Source organism: Balaenoptera physalus (assembly GCF_965194825.1).
Source record: "Balaenoptera physalus genome assembly, chromosome: 3".
Classification (NCBI taxonomy): Eukaryota; Metazoa; Chordata; class Mammalia; order Artiodactyla; family Balaenopteridae; genus Balaenoptera; species Balaenoptera physalus.
Genome location: NC_138890.1, coordinates 6,802,597 through 6,814,317, shown reverse-complemented (window position 1 = coordinate 6,814,317; position 11,721 = coordinate 6,802,597). Strand labels below are relative to the sequence as shown.

Genomic DNA, 11,721 nt, shown 5'->3' with positions numbered 1-11,721 from the left:
AGGGGGAGTACATGAAATCAAGCACATATTTTTTTTTTTCAAGCACATATTTTTTTTGCAGAAGGTTTCTGCTAGTCTTGTGAAGGTTACTGGTAGTCACGAGGAGCAGAGTCACCATGAAAGATTTTAGTGCTTTTCTAGATATGAGGAGATACAAGAACTGGGCTCATAAAATCGGTTCCTGAAAATATCTAACTATCTAAAGACCTGTTCTGCCAGTTTTTCCCAGAGCACAGAGTGCCTCATTTCTGCTCTCCACCCTGAATGCCTTTCAGGGGGTGTTGAAAGTCAGCAGCTGCAGCAGTTCATGATTTAATCCTTGTAGAGGTAGGTGGCAAGTGCCAATTTGTAGTTGACAGGGCCCCCTCATGGTCATAAATTCGACCATGCTTTGGGAGGCATTTCATGACCATTTTGTCCCACGGTGCTAGGAAGGCTCATTCCTAAGTTTGGCAAAGATTTTGCTGATAGGCCACTCAATGTGCTATTACTGGACTAGGTCTTATTAACAATAGCCAAAGGTCTCTGGACCACCTGTCTTACTAGTCTGTTCCAAGAAAAAAAAATCCCTCTTATTGCATCTTCCCATATCTAGAGCTACACTATTACAATCATTGATCCCATACAGAATTATATACTTGATCAACTGCTTCAAGTTGCCTAGTCATCATTATCTTTGTTGGAGGCTCAGTCACACATTTGGAAATACAAGAAACAATAATCTTGTTAAACAGGCAAAATACAAATAACATAGCTAGCAGTATTATTAAAGTCATAAGTAAGAATTAAGCCAAGAACTTCCATTAGGTGCGGCCCAGTATATTCCCAGGTCATCTGACGTAGTCTGTTCTGTACCAATCCTTATCTTTCAGGGAAATGACATATTGGCACTGTCCATAAGGCTCCCAGCCCAACTTCCTACTGTTACTAGGCTGGTTATCCTTAGTATCATTTAATTGTTCCCAAGATAAAGGTGGGTCTTAAAACTTTAATGACCATAGCCTGGTGTTAACCACATAAATCCATACCATAATTGTGGGAGGTTTTATTCCTTGGCTGAAATTTTGCTTGTTGCTCTAACTGAGCTTGAGTAACTTTAGAGGAAAATTCATTTTTATGGCCAGGGTCAGAGCAGGTATTATTAATTGGCTAGGTGAGAGGATCCCACCTAGTATACCGATAGTGGCTTGAACAGGACTATAATTTCTTTCTTTTAGAATATATTTCCTAAGGGCCAACCAATTAGAGCCTTGGAGTGGAGAAATCCACCAAGGTAATCCAGAAGTACTAGACACAGATAATTGGTCACAAACCCAACAATTGGATTGATTTTTAAAACTAGCATAGGATCATGCCCATGATAGAAAAACATTTGATTCATATGCAATGGTTCAAGAAGTCAAGAAAACATTATAAATGATCATACGAGTCAGGCCCAGTATCTTGGGCTAGCTGTCTACTTCTGATGTTGTCTTCTTCTCGTCCTAGTAGGAGTGTAGTTCGGACTAAGTGTGTTTTTTACCCAATTTTTTTTTTTTTTTTTGGTAAAATCGTAAACCTCAAGAAAATGTTAACATCCAGTACAATGAATGTTTGTTGTAGTAGATTCACTTATTTTTAGCATTGTGCAGATTTGTTCTCTCGTAGATTTATGAATACATTGTATAGTGAGGTGTTTGAGCATAAGTTGAAAATAAATTGTATACATGCTACTTGACTTTTAAGAACTTGGTAATGCTTCTCCTAAAGATATGGGTATTATCCTAGTAAGATCATAATATCATTATTTCACACAAGGAAAGTAAAAATAACAATGTCTTCTAATATCTACTCTAAAAGGTTAACTTCTCCACGTTGTTCCAAAATATGTTTTGGGTAGTTTTGGGATCTACAACCCAATCAGGGTTTATATATGACAATTGTTTATGCCTTTTAGTCTGTTTTAACTTAGATCACTTGCTGTTGTTTGTCTATTATATTCATTATATTGACTCTTTGAAGAGTCACATGCATTCTTTTAGAAAGTCACACATTTTGATATTCCTGCTTCTATTTTCACAGTATGTTTAAGCTTTCCTTCATGTCTTGTATTTCCTGTCAGTTAGTAAATGGGTTCAGAGGAGAAGTTGGTAAGCTTTTGGTATGAACAGGTCCAGATAGTAAGTTCTTGATGCTTTGTGGGCTGTAAGGTATGGAATTACTCAGCTCTGCCTTTGTAGTGGGAGAACAGCCAAAGACCTAAGGAAACAAATGGGCATAGCTGTGATCCCAAGAAACTATTTACAAAAACATGCCTGTGACCAAAGTGTGCCACCACCTGGTGTATAAGCTTCAAAAGGTCATTTCAAAATATTTTGAAGGTGATGTTGTGTACATCAAGTTGCATTTCATTGGGAAGATGTAAACTTATGACATCCCTTGGTTAGTGTGCTAAGTTTGATTACTTGCTTAAGATAGTAATCACCAGAGCTCTCTATTTTAAAAATAGACTTTTCCATAAGAATAAAAGCATCATATGTGGGGTGATATTTTGATACTCAGAATCTTTTTCCCCCAAGCAATTGTTTTAGTATCTGTTAATAACCTGCAGTAAATAAGTTTCTAGGGTGTTTTTCTAGGTCAAAGGCAAGTATACATTTACTTTTGTTGGCTATTACAAATTCCCTTCCATAGATCTTGTGCCATTTTGTAGTTTCTGATCAACTTTAAAAAAAAATATCTAAAATTTATTATGGAGAAACAAGGAACAAATTTTAGTTTTTTAAAAATTTATCCATTTTATTATGGTTCATTATCAGAAATAATGGATACCTCTAAGTTTCTTGGTGGAGAATCCATCACACCTAAAACATGAAAATTATGTAGTACCCAGTATCTAATAACAGGGAAGAGGAACAGTGGAATCAACAAATATTTAATAATAGTGATGACAGTTGCTTGGCTCTGGTTAAGATTTCCTTTTAAGTGTAACAAATTTTAGTTTTAACTTCAAGACACTTGTTTTCAAAAAGAATATCCTATCCACTTTCAGTTTTTAAAAAAATTTATTGAAGTATAGTTGATCTACAATGTTAATTTCTCCTGTACAGCAAAGTGACTCAGTTACATATGTACGTGTGTGTGTGTGTATATATATATATATATATATATATATATATATATATATATATATATACACACACACACACTTTCTCCATATACTTTTCCATTATGGTTTATCACAGGATATTGAATATAATTCCCTGTGCGTAGGACCTTGTTGTTCATCCATCCTACTAGTTTGCATCTGGTAATCCCAAACTCTCAATCCTTCCCTCCCCCACCCCCCTTCCCCCCTTGGCAACCACAAGTCTGTTCTCTCTGGTTTTTTTTTTTGTAGATATGTTCCTTTGTGTTGTATTTTAGATTCCACAGACAAGTGATATCATATAGTATGTGTCTTTCTCTTTCTGACTTACTTTGCTGCAAATGACATTATTTTTATGGCTGAGTAATATTCCATTGTATGTATATACCATATCTTCTTTATCCATTCATCTGTCAATGGACATTTAGGTTGTTTCCATGTCTTGGCTATTGTAAATAGTGCTGCTACAAACATAGCGGTGCATGTATCTTTTTGAATTATAGTTTTGTCTGGATATATACCCAGGAGTGGGATTGCTGGATCATATGGCAACTCTATTTTTAGTTTTTGAGGAACCTCCATACTATTTTCCATAATGGCTGCACCAAATTACATTCCCACCAACAGTGTAAGAGGGTTCCCTTTTCTCCACACCCTCTCCAACATTTATTATTTGTAGACTTTATAATGATGGCCATTCTGACAGGTGTGAAGTGGTACCTCATGTTGTTTTGATTTGCATTTCTCTAATAATTAGTGATGATGAGCATCTTTTCATGTGCCTATTGGCCATCTGTATGTCTACTTTGGAGAGATGTCTATTTAGGTCTTCTGCCCATTTTTCGATTGGGTTGTTTGTTTTTTGTTATTGAGTTGTATGAGCTGTTTGCATATTTTGGAAATTAAGCGCTTGTTGGTTGCATCATTTGCAAATAATTTCTCCCAGTCCATAGGTTGTCTTTTCATTTTGTTTATAGTTTCCTTTGCTGTGCAAAAGCTTATAAGTTTGATTAGGTCCTATTTGTTTATTTTTGCTTTTATTTCTATTGCTTTGGGAAACTGACCTAAGAAAACATTGGTAATATTTATGTCAGAAAATGTTTTGCCTGTGTTCTCTTCTAGGAGTTTTATGGTGTCATGTCTTATATTTAAGTCTTTAAGCCATTTTGAGGTTATTTTTGTGTATGGTGTGAGGGTGTGTTCTAACTTCATTGATTTTACATGCTTCTGTCCAACCTTTCCAACGCTACTTGCTGAGTAGACTATCTTTTCCTCATTGTATATTCTTGCCTCCTTTGTCAAAGGTGTGTAGGTTTATTTCTTGGCTCTTTATTCTGCTCCATTGATCCATTTGTCTGTTTTTGTGCCAGTACCATGCTGTTTTGATTACTGTAGCTTTTAGTTTTGTCTGAAGTCTGGGAGGGTTATGCTTTCTGCTTTGTTCTTTTTTCTCAGGTTTGCTTTGGCAATTCTGGGTCTTTTATGGTTCCATATAAATTTTAGGATTATTTGATCTAGTTCTGTGAAAAATGTCATGGGTAATTTGATAGGGATTGCATTAAATCTGTATTGCTTTGGGTAGTATGGCCATTTAAACAATATTAATTCTTCCAATCCAAGAGCATGGGATATCTTTCCATTTCTTTGAAGCATCTTCTATATGCTTTATTAATGTTTTTTAGTTCTCAGCATGTAAGTCTTTCACCTCCTTGGTGAGGTTTATTCCTCAGTATTTTTTTTGGATGTGATTTTAAAAGGGATTGTTTGCTTACATTCCCTTTCTGATATTTCATTGTTAACATAAAGAAATGCTACTGATTTCTGTATGTTAATCTTGTATCCTGCTACCTTGCTGAATTCATTTATCAGTTCTAGTAGTTTTTGTGTTGAGTCTTTAGGGTTTTCTATATATAGTATCATGTCATCTGCATATAAATGACAATTTTACCTCTTCCCTACCAATTTGAATACCTTTTATCTCTTTTTCATGTCTGATTGCTGTGGCTAGGACTTCCAATACTATGTTGAAGAGAAGTGGTGAGAGTGGGTATCCTTGTCTTGTTTCATATTTTACTGGGAAGGCTTTCAGCTTTTATTATATTGGCTGTGGGTTTGTCATAAAAAGCTTTTATTATGTTGAGATATATTCCCTCTATACCCACTTTAGTAAGAGTTTTTGTCATGAATGGATGTTGAATTTTATCAAATGTTTTTTCTTCATCTATTGAGATGATCATGTGGTTTCTGTCTTTTGTTGATGTGGTGTATCACGTTGATTGATTTGTGTATGTTAAACCATCCTTGTGACCCTGGGATGAATCTGACTTGGTCAAGGTATATGGTCTTTTTTATGTGTTGTTGGATTCAGTTTGCTAATATTTTGTTGAGAATTTTTGCATCAGTATAAAAGATATTGGCCTGTAATTTTCTTTTTTGGTATTGTCTTTGTCTGGTTTTGGTATCAGGGTGATGGTGGCTTCATAGAATGTCTTTGGGAGTGTTCCTTTGTCTTCAGTCGTTTTTTTTTTTTTTTTTTTTTTAATTTATAGCTGTGTTGGGTCTTCGTTTCTGCACGAGGGCTTTCTCCAGTTGTGGCAAGCGGGGGCTACTCTTCATCGCGGTGCGCAGGCCTCTCACTATCGCGGCCTCTCTTGTTGTGGAGCACAGGCTCCAGACGCGCAGGCTCAGTAATTGTGGCTCACGGGCCCAGTTGCTCCGCGGCATGTGGGATCCTCCCAGACCAGGGCGCGAACCCATGCCCCCTGCATTGGCAGGCAGATTCTCAACCACTGCGCCACCAGGGAAGCCCTGTCTTCAGTCTTTTGGAAGAGTTTGAGAAGGATCAGTATAAATTCTTCTATGTTTAGTAGAATTCTCTTGTGTAGCCATCTGGCCCTGGACTTTTGTTTGCAGAGAGTTTTGTTTGTTTGTTTGTTTGTTTTTAAATTACAGATTCTACTTCACTTCTAGTGATTGGTCTCTTCAAGTTATGTATTTCTTCTTGATTCAGTTATGGTGGGCTGTATGTTTCTAGAAAGTTGTCCATTTCTTCTAGGTTGTCAAATCTGTTGGCATATAATTGTTCATAGTATTTTTTTTTTTTTTTGTATTTCTGTGATATCAGTTGTGATTTCTCTTTCATTTTTATTTTGTTTATTTGTGTCTTCTCTCTTTTCTTCTTGGTGAGCCTGACCAGAGGTTTGTCAATTTTGTTTACCTTTTCAGAGAACCAGCTCTTAGTTTTATTAATTTTTTTCTATTGTTTTTTAATCTGTATTTTATTTATTTCTTCTCTGATCTTTATTATCTCCTTCCTTCTGCTAACTTTAGGTTTTGTTTTTTCTTCTTTTTCTAATTCTTTTAGGTGGTGGCTTAGGTTGTTTATTTGAGATTTTTCTTGTTTCTTAAAGAAGGTCTGTATCACTGTGAACTTACCTCTAAGAACTGCTTTTGCTGCATCCCATAGATATTGTATGGTGTTTTCATTGTCATTTGCATCAAGGTATTTTTAAATTTCTTCTTTGATTTCATCATTGACCCATTGGTTTGTTAGTAGCATGTTGTTTAGTCTCCATATAATTGATTTCTTCTTGCTTCTTTTTCTGTGGTTGATTTCTAGGTTTGTGTCACTGTGGTCAAAAAAGATTCTTGAAATAATTTCTATACTCAAATTTGTTGAGGCTTGTTTTCTGCCCTAGTATGTGGTCAATCCTAGAGAATGTTCCATGTACACTTGAAAAGAATGTGTATTCTGTCTTTTTTGGACGTAATGTCCTGAAAATATCATTTAAGTCTAACTGTTCTTTCGTATCATTTAAGATCTCTGTTGTCTTACTGATTTTCCATCTTGAAGATCTGTCCATTGATGTGAGTGGGGTGTTAAACTCTCCTATTATTATTATACTCCCATCAATTTCTCCCTTTATGTCTGTTAGTATTTGTTTATGTATTTGAGTGCTCCTATATTAATTGACGAGTGTAATATCCTCTCCTTGTGTCAATCCTTTTATCATTGGATAGTGTTCTTTATCTTTCTTTATAGCCTTTGTTTTAAAGTGTATTTTGTCTGATATGAGTATTGTGACCCTCACTTTCTTGTCATTTCTGTTTGCATGAAATATCTTTTTCCATCCCCTCACTTTCAATCTATGTGTATACTTTGCCCTAAAATGGGTCTCTTGTAGGCAGCATATTGTAGGCTCTTGTTTTGTTTTTTTTTTTAAATCCAATCTGCCACTCTGTGTCTTTTGATTGGAGCATTTTGTCCATTGACATTAAATGTAATTATTGATAGGTATGTATTTATTGCCATTTTAAACATTGTTTTCTTATTGATTTTATATTTCTTCTTTGTTCCTTTTTCTTTTTTTTTTCCTTTTGTGGTTTGATGATTTTCTTTTGTATTATGCTTATGTTATTTTTTGTTTTTGTGAATCTATTGTATATTTTTGATTCATGGTTACCCTGCTTTTCAAGTATGTTAACACTTTCCTATATCTACTTGCCTTAGACAGGTAATCATATAGGCTCCAACATTCTAGAAAAAAAATCTACATTTTCTTATTCTCCTCCCCTACATTTTATGATTTTGATGCCCTCTTTTACATCTTCATGTTTATCCTTTTGCTGTTCATTGTGGGTATCATCGCTTTCACATAAATTTTTTGATTTTTTTTTTAATCTGTGTACTGGCTTATTTAAGTGATTTACTTTCCAATTTTGATTTTCTCTTTCCTATAGATTCTTACTTCTTTTCCATTTAGAGAAGACCTTTAAATATTTCCTTTAGGATAGATTTAGTATTGCTGTACTTGTTTAGTTTTTGCTTGTCTGGGGAATTCTTTATCTCTCCTCCTCTTCTAAGTGATAATCTTGCTGGGTAGAGTATCCTAGGTTGCAGATTTTTCCCTTTTTGGACTTTGAATATATCTTTCCACTCCCTTCTGGCCTGCAACGTTTCTGTAGAGAAATCAGCTGATATCCTTATGGGGATTCTCTTGTAATTAACTCTTTGTTTTTTTTCTCTTGCTGCCTTTACAATCCTCTCTTTAAATTTTGCCATTTTTTATTATAATATGTCTTGGTGTGGGTCTGTTTGGGTTTATCTTGTTTGGGACCCTTTGTTCTTCCTGTGCATAGATATCTGTTTCCTTTAGGTTTGGGAACTTTTCAGCCATAATTTCTTCAAATACATTTTCAATCCCCTTTTCTTCTTTCTTCTCCTTGTGGGATCCCTATTGTGCATAGATTGGCATGCTTTATATTATGCCATAGTTCTCTTATAGTGTTTTCATTTGGCTTTCTGCTGGCTGTTCTGATTGGGAGATTTCCATTATTTTATCTTCCAGATCACTTATTCATTCTTCTGCATTATTCATTCTGCTTATTCATTGTCTTTAGCTCAGCTTTCGTCTTGGTGAATGAATTTTCTAATTTTTCTTGGCTCCTGCTTATAGTTTCTAGTTCCTTTTTACAATAATCTGCATTTCTATCAATAGTCCTCAATTCCTTCAATATTTTATCTCCTTTTTGAACTCAGTGTCTATTAGACTGAAGAGGTCTGTTGCATTGTTTGTTCTTTCAGGGGAATTCTCTTGATCTTTTAATTGAGAGTGGTTCCTCTGCTTCATTTCACTTATATTTTTCTTGATCTATGAGTTTAGGAGAAACAATTATTTACTGTGGTCTTGGAGGGCTATTTTTATGTGGCGGCATCCCTGTATAGCCTGTGTGGGTTTAATATTTTTTTGGTGCGAGAGCTGTTTTCAGTGTGGATGCCTGCTGCCTCTTTCATCAGTGTATGCTGGCCATTATCCCTTTGATAGGAGGAGTAACTGGTGTTGTGGTGACCAGAGCCTGCACTGGATATTGAGTGGGGCCTCCTCTTTGCTCTGTGGTTGTCACTGCCATGTCAGGGGCCTATTCCCTAGTTGTTGAATAGAAACCCCTAGATCCATTTCTGAGTTACATTTCTGATCTGCAGTGTGAGGTAGATGGGATTGGAGCCCTCCCACTGGGAGAGAAGCCACTGAATATACCTCTGCCAGAGGTGTTCTTTGGTGAGTGTGCTCTGTTGTGTCACCTGTCATCTGTTGTGTGGGCTCACAAAGTACACTGCTGTTGGCACTGCCCTCAGCCCCATGTCAACCTTGCGAATGCTGGCAGTTAGCCCTGGTGTCCCTCAGGCATTGTTTTCACAAGGCCACCAGCACAGATCCACTGAAGTCAGGTCCCAGGACTGCAATAGTCATGCACCTGGACCTACTGTGGGAGCTACGGAGACAGCTCAGACCCTGGCTTGGCCCAGCCCCTGCATGCACGTGTCCACGAAGCCCACAGCTGCTAAGGCCAGTCCTGTCCCAGCTGCAGGAGCACTCGTACACTCGGATGTCCTGCAGACACTGAATTTACAAAGCCGGTGGTGGAGGTGTAAATCTGCAGCTCATGCTGCCAAGGGGAGAGATTTCATCCCTGCTTCCCAAGTCGCACGGTCCCTGGGGCTCAGCTGTGGTTTCAGCCTCACCTCTGTGAGCGGGCAACCCACTAGCGGCTGGGGAGCGGGAACCCCCGAGGCGGTGATTGGGGCATGCTTCCCGGAGCCCGCATAAGCAGGGGCTGGCATATGGAGAAACAGGCTGTAATGGCATCCTTTTCCCTCCCTTCATGTGAAATGAACCCATTACTTTCTTCCTGATGTGCAGCTTGGCTCACCACCCCCTTTTCTGGCTGTAGGTGAGACAGGTCTACTCTGGCTTTTCACAACAGTAGTGTGTATTTATGTGAGATTTCTTGAGTGTGCAGGGATATTCGGGAATTTCGAGCTAGAGTGGAATGACTTCCAGGCAGTGGCTGGGAGAATTATGATTATCTCTGGGTGCCCATGCCTCCTTTCTTTTCTTCTAGGTGTTCTTTCTAAGGATCGTTTCTGCCTTTCTGAGGAAAAGATAGAGGCAGAAAGGATGATGGCTGAGTGTTTGAGAAATTGTTCTCAGTTAAGGAGACTGTGTGGGTAAGAAGAAAGTCTATTCTTCTACAAAATGACCTACTGCAGTCTGGTGGATGCAGTCCACCAGATGGACACATTTTGTTTTGGTAGACCTGTGTCCAGAGCTTCTTAAAGAAATAAAGTCATTGCAAGACTGAATCCCTGATGAATTCCCTCTGAAACTGGAGGCTCCTACTGGTGACAGATTACCCTGAATAATCTCAGTATTTCAGTAATTACCTCCTAATATTGCCTCTCATGATGGTGACTGCATATTTTTAATTTTGCTTGGTGTTCTTACATAGTAAGGAAGATGACTGCATTTCTCAAAGAATGTATTCATTCATCAGCATTTAGAAGTGTCTCCAATTGGCTTAGGTCTGTGCTGCAAGAAGGAAATAAAATGCTTTTAGGCTCATTCTGTTGAGATAAGTTCATGTGTTACATGTTCCTTTAGAGCTGTAGCTGAAGGATATCAATCATGAGTGAGGGTAGATAGAAGAGAACCTAGGACCAGTGTGTCCTGGGGGAGGTGATGAGAGACCTTGAATCCCTCTGTTGCCATGGGTCACCGGTCTCCATTCCCCACTGAACATTGGTGGAGGTCTTACTTTACTGAAGCTAGTATGTGTGTGATGGTTTAGGATTCAGTGACCTTCGCTGATGTAGCTGTGGACTTCACCCAGGAAGAGTGGACTGTACTGGACCCCTTTCAGAGAAAGCTTACAGAGATGTGATGCTGGAGAACTACAGGAACCTGACCACAGCAGGTACAGCTGCCACCATTCTTGTAGCCTCTTAGGGAACAGATGTATATGATGCACCTTCTGTGTTGCATGGTGGGTGATGTTAAATCTGAATACAGTGGAAAGTAGCAGACACTGGTCTCTACATGAATGGTTTTCAATTTGGGTGGCTTGTGTAAAAATGTGGTTCTAGGACTAGCAGCATCACCATCAGTCTTAGAAATGTGCCTTCTCTTTCTCCACTTATTGAATCAAACTCTGGCCTTGGGGCCCAGTCATCTATGTTGTAATAAACACTGGACTTGATTCTCTTGGACACCAGATGTTGACAGTCACTGGTGTATTGATTTCCCCATGTGAACGAACATCTCTTTTTTTTTTTTTAAACATCTTTATTGGAGTATAATTGCTTTACAATGGTGTGTTAGTTTCTGCTTTATAACAAAGTGAATCAGTTATACATATACATATGTCCCCATATCTCTTCCCTCTTGCATCTCCCTCCCTCCCACCCTCCCTATCCCACCCCTCTAGGTGGTCACAAAGCACCGAGCTGATCTCCCTGTGCTATGCGGCTGCTTCCCACTAGCTATCTATTTTACATTTGGTAGTGTATATATGTCCATGCCACTCTCTTACCCTGTCACATCTTACCCCTCCCCCTCCCCATATCCTCAAGTCCATTCTCTAGTAGGTCTGTGTCTTTATTCCCGTCTTGCCACTAGGTTCTTCATGACCTTTTTTTTCCCCCTTAGATTCCATATATATGTGTTAGCCTACTGTATTTGTTTTTCTCTTTCTGACTTACTTCACTCTGTATGACAGACTCTAACTCCATCCACCTCACTACAAATACCTCCATT

General features: G+C 38.0%; 2 long non-coding RNA genes across 3 annotated transcripts in view; one reads left to right on the top strand and one right to left on the bottom strand.

Moving 5' to 3' along the window:
• The window catches only part of LOC309658374, a 43,132-nt gene that overhangs the window by 21,157 nt on the left and 10,254 nt on the right, over positions 1 to 11,721 (top strand). For both annotated transcript variants that reach the window (XR_014262209.1, XR_014262210.1), the window contains one exon: positions 10,031 to 10,882. This is a non-coding gene — a long non-coding RNA (uncharacterized lncRNA). The remainder of the gene's footprint in view (positions 1 to 10,030; positions 10,883 to 11,721) is intronic.
• Positions 1 to 11,721, bottom strand: part of LOC309658378 — a 201,766-nt gene that overhangs the window by 184,470 nt on the left and 5,575 nt on the right. The gene's annotated exons all lie outside the window — the stretch shown is intronic.